Source organism: Accipiter gentilis, chromosome 20 (assembly GCF_929443795.1).
Source record: "Accipiter gentilis chromosome 20, bAccGen1.1, whole genome shotgun sequence".
In the NCBI taxonomy this organism is placed as follows: domain Eukaryota; kingdom Metazoa; phylum Chordata; class Aves; order Accipitriformes; family Accipitridae; genus Astur; species Astur gentilis.
Genome location: NC_064899.1, coordinates 26,130,322 through 26,141,207, shown reverse-complemented (window position 1 = coordinate 26,141,207; position 10,886 = coordinate 26,130,322). Strand labels below are relative to the sequence as shown.

Here is a 10,886-nt window from a genome sequence, read left to right as displayed (position 1 = left end):
CACCCACTAAGATAAGCTGATTCTGCTTTTCCCCTGGCATTTGAGTGCTGCCCTTATTCAATATGAGGCTGAGCCTGTTTCCCTACACCTCGTAAGTACTGAAGGGAGCAATGCTTGTCCACATATTACAACTCTGGGAGAAGCTTGCAATTCTGAACTGTTGGTTACAGGAGTAATAATTGTTAATTATGGTGAAAGGTGACTCTAAATGTTCTACTGAGGCAGCTGTTTGAGGAGGACTGGAGGGCACCTCTCATGCCAGGGTGGGAGGAGTAATGGAAGAGGCATTTGGCTCTGTTAATCTGGTTACAAGCTCTATCAAGTCTTGGTTTTGTCTCCTTAATTTTGAAAAACAATCATGATACGACAGGGAAACATGCCAGGAAAAGGTAACCTGGCATGCAGTCTTCCGTCAAGGCAGGCAGGAGTGTTGGTGTTAGGTTTTGACCAGACATGAAGAAAAGGAGAAACTCTCTTGTTGCTTTAATTGAGTAAGTTCTCCCATGCCTCACTTCAATTTATCAATGCACAGAGAAGAAAGAAACAGAGAGACAGTTCTGCTGGAGCTTTTCTGTTCTTCGTTCCTCGAGGAAGATGAGGAAATCTTCCATGCTTGGTCCCTTACCTGCAGAAATACAGTAATTGCCACGTACATCAAAAGACCTCTGACCTATTCCTCTAGCAACTGAGTAAGTTTCTTCCCCAGCAATGTCACTGCCTCCTGACCTAGGAGATGGAAACTTGCACTCCAACACCACCAGGTTATTGAGAACCACCTTTGTCAACACGGTAATAAATGCCTCATACTGCCCGCTCTGAAGACATCCCTGGTTTGCCATGAGCCAGGGTTGGGGGCTGTGAGATGAGGCAGGGTTCTTCAGCATCTCAAGATAAGCTTGGAAGATCTGTCAAGATTAAGAATCAAAGTCAAGGTCTAAAACTCATCTCAAGTTCTCTGTGTTGTCTCCAAGCAGTTTATCCCAAGGGAAAGATGAGATATAATTGAGTTGTCCTGGCACCATGTCCTGTGCTTAGTCTTCTAGTTAGCAGTAGCTCATTTTCATTATCTTTATTTCATTATTTTTTTTCATGAAGTCATTGACTGTATCTAAATGAAGTGGGTTTAGATCACATAAAGAAATTCCAGTGCCTTTACCTCTCTCACACCAACTTCAACATAACAATCCCGTAGGTCTAATCCTGTAAACCATAATAGGAGAAACTGAAACATACCACCACACAAGATAATTCCTACTAATAAAACACGTCTCTGTCTATGGGATTATTTTCAAGACTCTAGTTTCTAAGAGTAACTGATTGCATTTAACAACCTTCTGCTGCAGCAGCATACAGTTAAGTAAATTTCTCAGTTTCATTACTTTAAAACTTAAAATATCAATATCTAAATTACCAATATCTAAACATACACAAGTATTTTTGAACTAATTGTTCAGTCCAGAAAAGGCTGAAAATCCAGATTTAGGCAGGATGATATAAAAGGTCTGTAATAAAAACAAGCACAGGTTTGTCACCAACCAAAAAAAAAAAATGTAAGGTGCAGACAATGCCACTTTCTTTAAGAACACAAATTAAAATAAAGTGCAGGCCTCTTGACATCAATATTACTGTATTTGTTGATTTCTGTCAAGCCATTCAGACTGATGCATTTTTGAAAGTATACTTCATTTCATTAAACAAGTTCATATCATTTCTCTTGACAGGAAATGCAAGATAATTGGAACAGGGGAAGCAGGAAGTAAATAATAAACTTTAAAAATGAACTAAACTCCAGGACATTCAGCCCTCTGTAGGCTGTTAAGCTTTTGTTGCCTGAGCAAATGGCTCTAATCCATAACACTTTAGTAGTGAATGTCAGTTAAAATTGTTCAGTCTATTTGGGGCATGATTTCATCACCATTCATGATAGGTGCAGGAATCAAACTGCAGCCAAAAGGTAGGTGTACTTATGACAGCACATTCAGTTGAACTGTCATCTTCACCACAGAGCTAGTTAAGTAGTTATACAAGATAAATGAGACCTAGATCATATTATAGGAGGAGCTCTGACAAAACTGCTCATTTGCATGTCATCACCTCATCTAGTCTTTACGTAGTGAATTATATGAGAACTCCTCGTCTGGCCTTGATGGCAAGGCATTTGAATATTTCACTAGAAAGACCCTGACATACATATAGATATCTTAATCTGAATTATGATGGAACTAAACTAACACTGGGAGCAGACCAGCTTCCTGATGATTTTTATTATGGTGATATACCTCACTCTTTAAGCAGCACGTGTATTTTCAGAGTACTGCCACAAATTATCCCTGGCTTTTTGACTTGTGCAGTCTAATGTAGAGTTTCATCTTGCCCCTGAAGTCCAAACATTATCTGATTCTTTTTAAGAAAAAAACAAAAAAGAAGCTTTTGTAAAATTTGCCAACCAGGTGTGCATCACCATAAAGTTATCACAGAATTTCTCCTGGAACTGGGACGGAAAACACAGTTATCATTCTGGTGTCTAATCCTCAGATCTGCACTGGTCCTTTGCTAGAGTGAATTGAGGATAAAGGACGATACATGTTTTAACCCAGACTGTGAATACAGTTAAGGAATGGCTGTTTAGAGAAAGAGTACAGTGTTCTACAGCATTAGTGGTGTTCTGCTGTTATATTATTTTTACAATAGGACATATCCTTTCCATGCTGAAGACATTTTCCTTTCCGATATATCAAAACCAAACATTATTTGAAAGAATACTTTCTTATTAGAAAAGACATAGAAGAAGCTTGGAGAAATTATGCTTCAAAAGATCTATTTTCCTGGACACACACTGGGGTAAGAATGGCTGAAGCTTATTATTTAATATATTTGAAGACGTTCTAATGCCTTTAAATAAACCATTTAAGAACACATTTAATTGGTTCCTATTTCTCTATTTCTGTCAGGCAAATGTGACATCATTTAGTTTTCACAATCAAAGCTAAAAGAGGAATTTTTCTCTTGACCAGGAATTAGAAATGGTTTGACCATCAAATCATTCATTTAAATTGTGACCGATCTCCAACTCTCCAGTGAGGTGTCAAACTTTGTTGTATAGATGGGGAGAAAAGACATAACATACTCACCTGAGAAGTGCAGAAGGGACCCCGCTGACCCGGCATCTAGGCAGCTCCAGGGCTACGAAGAGTTCTGCTGCCAAGCGTGCATGCCAGACCTCTTCAAAACAGCTTTTCAGGGCTCCGTCCTCAGTCAGACTCTAGTTCTTTTACCAGCCTAATGATCTGGTCACCGGAAAGAGGCTCTGAACATGTTCTATAAATGGGTAAAAGACAAAAATATAGTTTGATGGTTTCACTGTTTTTACCTCAGGAAAATGCTAGAATCACTCCAATTTCAAGAATAAGCCGAGTCATGGGAAAACACAGGCAAGTAATCAAGACCCAAGCATAAAAGGATCTAACAAAATGTGGGACCCACATACACTTCATGAATTCAGGAAGAAAATTTTGCCTACACTGAAAGGGCCTCTCTGTTAGAAAGCTGGATTGTCTTTAATTAGGTGCAAGTGCACACATGTATGCAGAAAATTTGATTCCCAAATTCCGTTCAACTCTTATCACTGAGTTGCCACCGTCTGGGTATGCACAGCTGTGGCCGAAGGCAGAGCGGACAGAGCTGGGCTGTGAGTTGTGAGCAAGTGGTACAACCGCAACTCCGCGGCACACCCTGGAAGCACAAGATGCACTAACAACAAACAGGCACCAAACCTCCTTATAACACTGCCTTCGTTTATCATGTTCAGAGTCCGTGGGCGGTGGAAATGCACATTAAAGAGTCACCCAAGATCCAGGTGAAGTAAGCGCATAACACAGCCTCTGCACTGAGCAGGAGTTGATCTTGCACAACAACAAAGTTCATTTTCTTTTCTCTCAGAGTTGTAAAGATCAGCAGAACATCGGTGATAACCAACACAGTTTATGGCACAGGGATTAAATGGATCCTCATACCAAAGTGGTTGTTTGTCACGTGTTTGTTAGCTGTGTCTCCTGAAATCGGTAGAAGTAATTTGGTGGAAAATCACCAGCAGCCTACACAGGACCAGATTCCCATATGCTCTCTTATCCTCCTAATGATTTTCATTCTTAGCATAAAAATGCCTCATCAATAACAGTGAAAAAAGTATTTTTCTCTCCAAAGCAGGAGTCTTTGTTCACAATATGATCATAAATATTTTTGGTTTCATGATAACAACAGGTGACATGACTCTTGGTAGCAGAGATTAAGACAGTTACACTGGGGCAAAAAGTTTGTTCATAATTACAAATCAGGAAAAAATATTTAAAACAATGACAGTAGTCTTGAAGTATGGTATGGTATAGTCTAATAGGACAGACAAACAGCCAACACAGTTCTCACAGATGCCAGGGGGAGTTCTGTTACTGATTTAAATGGGAACAGGATCAAATTCAAGTTCAGACAGAAGCAATATAGTAAGCCCTCACTATTTCCATTACAACAGTATTCTGGATGTATAGCCCAAAATGCAGTTTTATTGGGAATAAAAGCGATAGATGGGAGTGATAAAAATTAGAAGTTTTATCCATAAAAAAATATCATAAAAGGCAGCATTGTCAAAGGTAAATCAACACTGTCAAGCAGCTTGAATATATGATGGAAATAAGAAAGATACATGTGGCTTTTACCACTAGGGAAATGCAAGGCCAATTATGTGGTAGAAACACCATTTTATTGTGCAAAATAGGTAAGGAAACTGTTCACATCACAAGCAGATGCCTTCTATTTCTAAAGAAAAATCAGCCTGTATCTTTAAATTTTGTGTGGAAAACAAGTGCTTAAACTACCAACTTGAGCACTCTTTCTTTTTTATAAATGACTATATAACATGAAAACGGACCTCTGAAGTCAGTGGGATGTTGCTGAAGGACAATAAAGCCTGGATCCACCAAAAAAGGTAAATAAGTACATCCTTGTGAAACTGGGGGAACACGCTAACTGCACGGCTAAAATATATACCTCTTCCTGGAAAAAGGTCAAAATTATCTTTGCTGTGAGATTTTTACCTTGACAAGTTGATATCTCTGGTTGAATCCACACTGCAGGCGTAGGGGGGAGCAGGAGATCTGCAAGTCAGGATGCAACCATTCCCTCGTGTCCTTTTCACAACGCCGAAGCAGACAGGCAGGAGTCTGTGGTGAACTCTCATACTCTCCGAATTAGGGGAAATGAGAAGGCATCAAGGTCCGCAGCATTGGCCATGGAAAGCTTCTGCCCTATGGTAAATCCTCAGCCTATGCAGCTTATGGTTCATGGAAAAGCTTGACAGTCTTGAAAACTATGAAGTCACAGGTTGCAATGTCTAGAACTGTTGCATGTAAATTGCTGTGTTCCGTGAGAGTCTTTAAAATGTGGATGCAAAGAAAAAGTTACTAATTAAAAACATCAGCTATGACTTAGGAAATGCATTACTCTAAGCGTTGCAGACTGTATTGTAAAGCAGTATGTAAAACCTAAAGATGCCGGTTATGTGATTTCATGTTAGAGGTCATCAGTCACTGCATCTCACATTTAACCTTCTCCGAGACAGGAAGCAGAAGTCCGACTTGCATCCTGCAGATAATTCTCAGCAAAGAGAGCAGACCGCAGTGATGGAGCATGCTTTCAAGGCAGTAACTGTGACACTACCCTCTTTGCAGCTCTAGGCAGAAAGGGCATATCTCAGGAAAAAGAGAAACGGTCAGTGGGTTATTGCATTTTGGCAGCTGCTGAAATGTTTACAAAAGCACAGCTAACCAGGTACAAATCTGAGAAATTCCAAAACCTCTAAATCTCTTCAAGGGATCAGACCATTCCTTCCACCCAGGGACTAGCAAAACACAATTTCAATTGTTTTTCAATTACTTTCTCTCTCTGAGGTCTGCAGTCCATGCGGCACAGTCCCCTTCGCCCCATTGGCACGGGATTTAGCCTTTGCAGCCACTACAGCTGTACTTTCTGCCATCCTCCCTCGAAGGCTCGAGGCCTTTACATCCTCAGTGGATGTAAATCAATGTCATCTTACTCATGTCCGAGGGACTGTGCCACCTTGCAACAGCTGAAGGTCCAACCCATCTTCCTTCCTGAAAATAAGCTGCTTCTGAAATAAAATTTCGCACTTTGGTGTGATTACACTTTCAACAACTGTGTTAACTATTATTAACAGCATCTTTTGGCAGACCTAAGCACATTCGCGTGGCAGCTGGGCCATGCAGGTTAGGGGTTTCTTGATGCAGAGTACATTCCTTGAGGAAAATTCACCAGTATGTTAAATAGCTAATCTCAATCTGTCAACAGGGCAATCCAAAATTAGACCTCTGGCCAATCTTAGCTACTGGTACCTAGGGCAAATCAAGAGAGATGTTCAAAGACCTTCTTCCTCATTTTCCTTCCATACATGGGGGTGTGGGGAGGTGTAGAAAGGGAAAAAGAAAGCTACCTACAAATCACTATGCCAGATCAGGAGCCAATCTACCAGATTTTCAGATAGGAAACAAGAACAAAATTAAAGTAGTTACTTTACGAAAGACATTCATACTTAGCAGTCTGTGGTGAAAATGGTAGCCAAGAACGTTAATTATCTTAGTCACATTTCCACATTCTCTATTGCACTTCTTTCTACTGTGTGGCACAAGCAAGAAAGGTGAAAAATAATCAAAGCATTTTTCCTAATAGGTCCAGAATGATCCCATTACACTGAATTTCTTCACTTCTGTGATGCCCATAATAGGACATTCCTACTTGAAATGCCGCTTGCATTACTGCTGCATAACTTCAAGAGAAAGAAGAATGCTAAGTAGGAATATTTTAGATACTAAGGGATAAGTAGTTTAAGACAGCCTCTCTACTGCTTTAACTCCTTTAGTTTACGCTTAGCAGATGATTTGGCAGCTTCCTTTACAAATAACAATGACTTTTAGAATGAGGAATTTCTGCCATCAAGAATTATTTATACTAATGAGCGCTAAGTCTCTCTCAGTTGACTTCTTCCTCATAATAATTAGTGAGAAAACATCTTAAACCAAGCACATACAGATCCTGACTTCCCTGATTATTGCAAACATTCTGGGTGATACATTTAAGCACTTAAGAGAGAGATTTAAGTTAAGAGTTGCCCTTGGCTTACACTTTGGTAGTCAACAATCAACAAACAGAAACTGTCAACTCCGCTCTTAGCAGATCTGCAGTTTCAAATTCTACCTGTAACAGGTGTGGTTGGTTTTTTTTAAATAATGTTAAGCGGCACCATAAATAATTACATATATAACAAGTACAACCGGACTGAACACCAGAGAAAGACTTAAGCCTATGTTTTTACCTAGTGTTTTTCACAAAATTTAGCTTTAGAATGTGATAGCACATTCCACACCAAAACGTATCAGTTATACACTAACAAACTGCAAAGAAATCTGTCAGGATACATTACTTCCTGGGAAAAACCACAGCACTGTCGGAAGACATTGTGCTATGTAGTCACAAAATTGTATGGGACCATCAACTTTCAAATAAACAACTAAAGGCCCCAGTAAGCAGAGAGAAGAGTTTCTCGTTAACAAAACCAAAATGGACTGACTGACTGTTTTTCAGAATGAAAATTAAAGACAGATGTGAAGTGCCAGTGAGAAGGGTTCAAAATCATCTACTGTTTTGAACAAGTTTGGCTGGAGTGAGAAATGGACTTTGTAAAACACAAAGGAATCTCAGAGGTGTTCGATACTACAAGTGCTGAATAATCAGTGAGATTTGTTTAACAATTCAGCTATTTTACATATCTCCAAGATGAACGCTTCCCTCTTCTGCGAAGATATGGCAGATAACTGAAGAAACCTACCGAGTGTTGGGGAATATCGCAGGGAAATCGCAGGGGTTCTAGATACACTACAGTTCCAGCCAGTCTTTAAATAAGGCATTACATAAACTTATTTATATAAGGCAATTGACTCTTGATTAAAATCGAACAGGTCCAGGCTCAGGAGCAGAAATCGCTCCTGGTGTTCCCTACTTCCACTAAAGCCTGAGAACCCCTCTTCAGAGCGGGGAAGCCGGTACCGCCTGAGCAGCAGTTTGGAGGAAGACTCAGGATGCCACAGGACCTGCTGCAGGCAAGATACTCACCAGCGGGTTCTGCTGTACGTGGTACAGGTCCCGGGGTGATCCAAGTCCAAGCCAGACACATTCCTTCTGGGTTTGCTATGAAGTAGACTAACGGGAGAAATACAGTCACCCTGTGCGGGCCTCTGAGATGGGAGAAGGCAGAATTTTGTTTTAGTTTGTTGCACTTCGCATGAACGGGACCAAACAGTTTCTGTATGTTCATAATGAGCAGATTAAAAGTTCTGGAAAAACAGTTTTGAGCAGAACAGGTCAGACAATGCATTTCTTTCCCTGACAAAAATGTTAAACTTCGCATAAAGAATTCAAAGGGGAAATATTACAAATCTGATATTCTATAGAGACCAGCAACAGCTGCAGTACATTACAGGAGGGTAGTGCAGACTCTGTGCTTGCCCTGTCCCCTTCCCACTCACTTCAGGCTCATCGATGAATTAAAACTTCCATTATACAGATATACACACACATATGTTGCAGCTTCCCTTTCTGGTAAGTAGTTTTGCACTAGGAAAGAAAGTCTGCGCGAGGAACCTGACCTATAAGGGAGAAAAAGATCAGAGGCAACAAAAGTACACATATTTTACAATTTTCAGGAACAAAATAGCTAGCATTTCAGATATTCTTATTTATAATTTTAAAAATCATAATTGAAAATCTATTTTTTCATCCAAAAGTATTTTATGCTGGAAATTTTTAGATGGCTATTTTTAACTGCTAAGCACTATTTTAGGCAATAATTTAAACATTCAGGTTTCTATACTTCTGGACTAAATACCTCAGTTGGTAATGTTATCTACCACTGACACACAAAACTAGGGAAAAGATTTGCTCCCCACCCATCCCACACCTCCCTCACTCTCCTTTTTTCTCCATAGGTTTTAAAAGAGAGATTCTTCCAGCTACAACTAGAATTAGAGCTTTTCTTATGATTAAAAGACATGCAAGCATAGCTTTTAATTTTAGGTTCTCCAGCAATTCTCTCTTACAGTTTATACAGCTTTTTCTCCAGTACACTTGTGGTGAACAGAGTTCTAACACAAAACCATGCACACAGGTATTACTTGAGTGTTTTTCTGAACACACACACACACCCCCCAAGAACAATCTGATTAATTTAAAAGCTTAAATTAATCAGAAGAAAAAAGCCAGGGATGAGAAAAGTACAGTGGGATAAGCTACATAATTACTAACATACTAATCACCATGTGTTTTACCTGCTGCATGTTTTTTACCTTGATGAAATAGGCATTGACAATATGCTAATTAATAATACTTACAGCACATCAACATTATAAATATAAAATACACAACAGGAAGAAGCAGGTCAAATCCAGGAGAACTGTAAAAAAAAATCCCCAATCATGAATCCAAAATTTAACTTGTTATAATCACTATATTTCAAGACAAAACAAACCCCTTTGTCTATTATTAGGTGCTTGATTCTGTGAATTACCAGTTGCTTCCTGGGAGATGTTAACCACCAGGAGAGAATCCATAAACTACCAAACCCAAGTATGAACCAAAGCTCACCATTTTAAGGAATTTGAGATGGGTACGATGAATTTCCTCAGGGTTTGCCCAGTGTACTTAAGATATCCCATTTTTTAACCACTGTTTAGTGTCAGAGAATGCTGTACGAACAATGCTTGCAGACATTACAGTGTTTAGTACACAGGACACTTTTCCAAGCTAGTTAGCTTCGGTAAGCCTGTCCCCAGCCCAACACCAAGACTGCTGAACACTTACTTCCTACATGAAGGGCATCACTTCGATCAAATTAAGACATCAGAAGCAGATTAGGCTTTATAAATGAAAAGACAACAAACAAAAGCTGTCACTGCTGTCATTAAAACTTTTACGAGAATAGAGATGGCAGAAAAATCTAATTAAGACCACAAGTAGAAATAAATCTTGTCTCTGAAACCATGACAATTAACTGTGTAAAGAATTGATATGGTAAATACTGACATTATAAATTATGACAGAGAACATTCTCTGACAGACATTTTAGCTTTCAGAAATCAGGTAGAAGTAGGAGAGATGAGGTGCTTAACAAAAGGAGATACCAGAATGTGAAAGTGAGGGAAATCTGTTATTTTTCTTCTTATTATCTATGCTGCTACTGCATACAGTGCAAAAAAAAAAAAAAAAAAAAAAAAAAAAAGGGAAATCTGATAAAGAAAATCCCAAAGTTCCTCTCAGGGTAAAGAAACCAAACCCGTCCGTGGGTGTAATCAACTGACCTGCAATGAATGCAATAGAGCAGCACCAAATTACACCACCAGAGCGTAAATTACCTCCTGTTTTTTATAACTTAGATGGTATAAATGATTAAGTTTTAAACAGTTCATTTGCTGGCTTGCTCTTGCTAGCATACATCAGTTATTATATCAGAAAATAAGTTTCATCCCAGGTTCTGACAGCTACTTCCTTCCCTCGACTACGAAAAGATTTACTGAATTAAAAAATTCAGTGACACTGTCAAAGTCCAGTCCCTACAAACCTTCCATGAAAGGATTTTTGTCATTTTTGTATAATACATGTAACAACCACCAGCAGTAGGAAGATTAAATTCAACCCCCTCATTCTAACTCATTGCATGACAGAGTTCTCTGACTTAATTTAACAATGAAAAAATTGTGAATAATCATCTCCACCATTTCGCTGACAGGATTGCTATAGTATAGCACAAGCCAAGTACACAAAACTTTCCC

The 10,886-nt window shown here is 39.2% G+C and overlaps 1 long non-coding RNA gene across 1 annotated transcript; it reads right to left on the bottom strand.

Annotated features, from left to right (window-relative positions):
• Window positions 1-5,093: 5,093 nt before the first annotated feature.
• LOC126048568 (uncharacterized) lies at window positions 5,094-8,329 on the bottom strand. Its single transcript, XR_007508912.1, has 3 exons — window positions 8,176-8,329; window positions 5,926-6,160; window positions 5,094-5,741 (listed from the first exon to the last, which is right to left on the bottom strand). It is a non-coding gene; the product is annotated as an uncharacterized LOC126048568 (long non-coding RNA).
• Window positions 8,330-10,886: the final 2,557 nt, after the last annotated feature.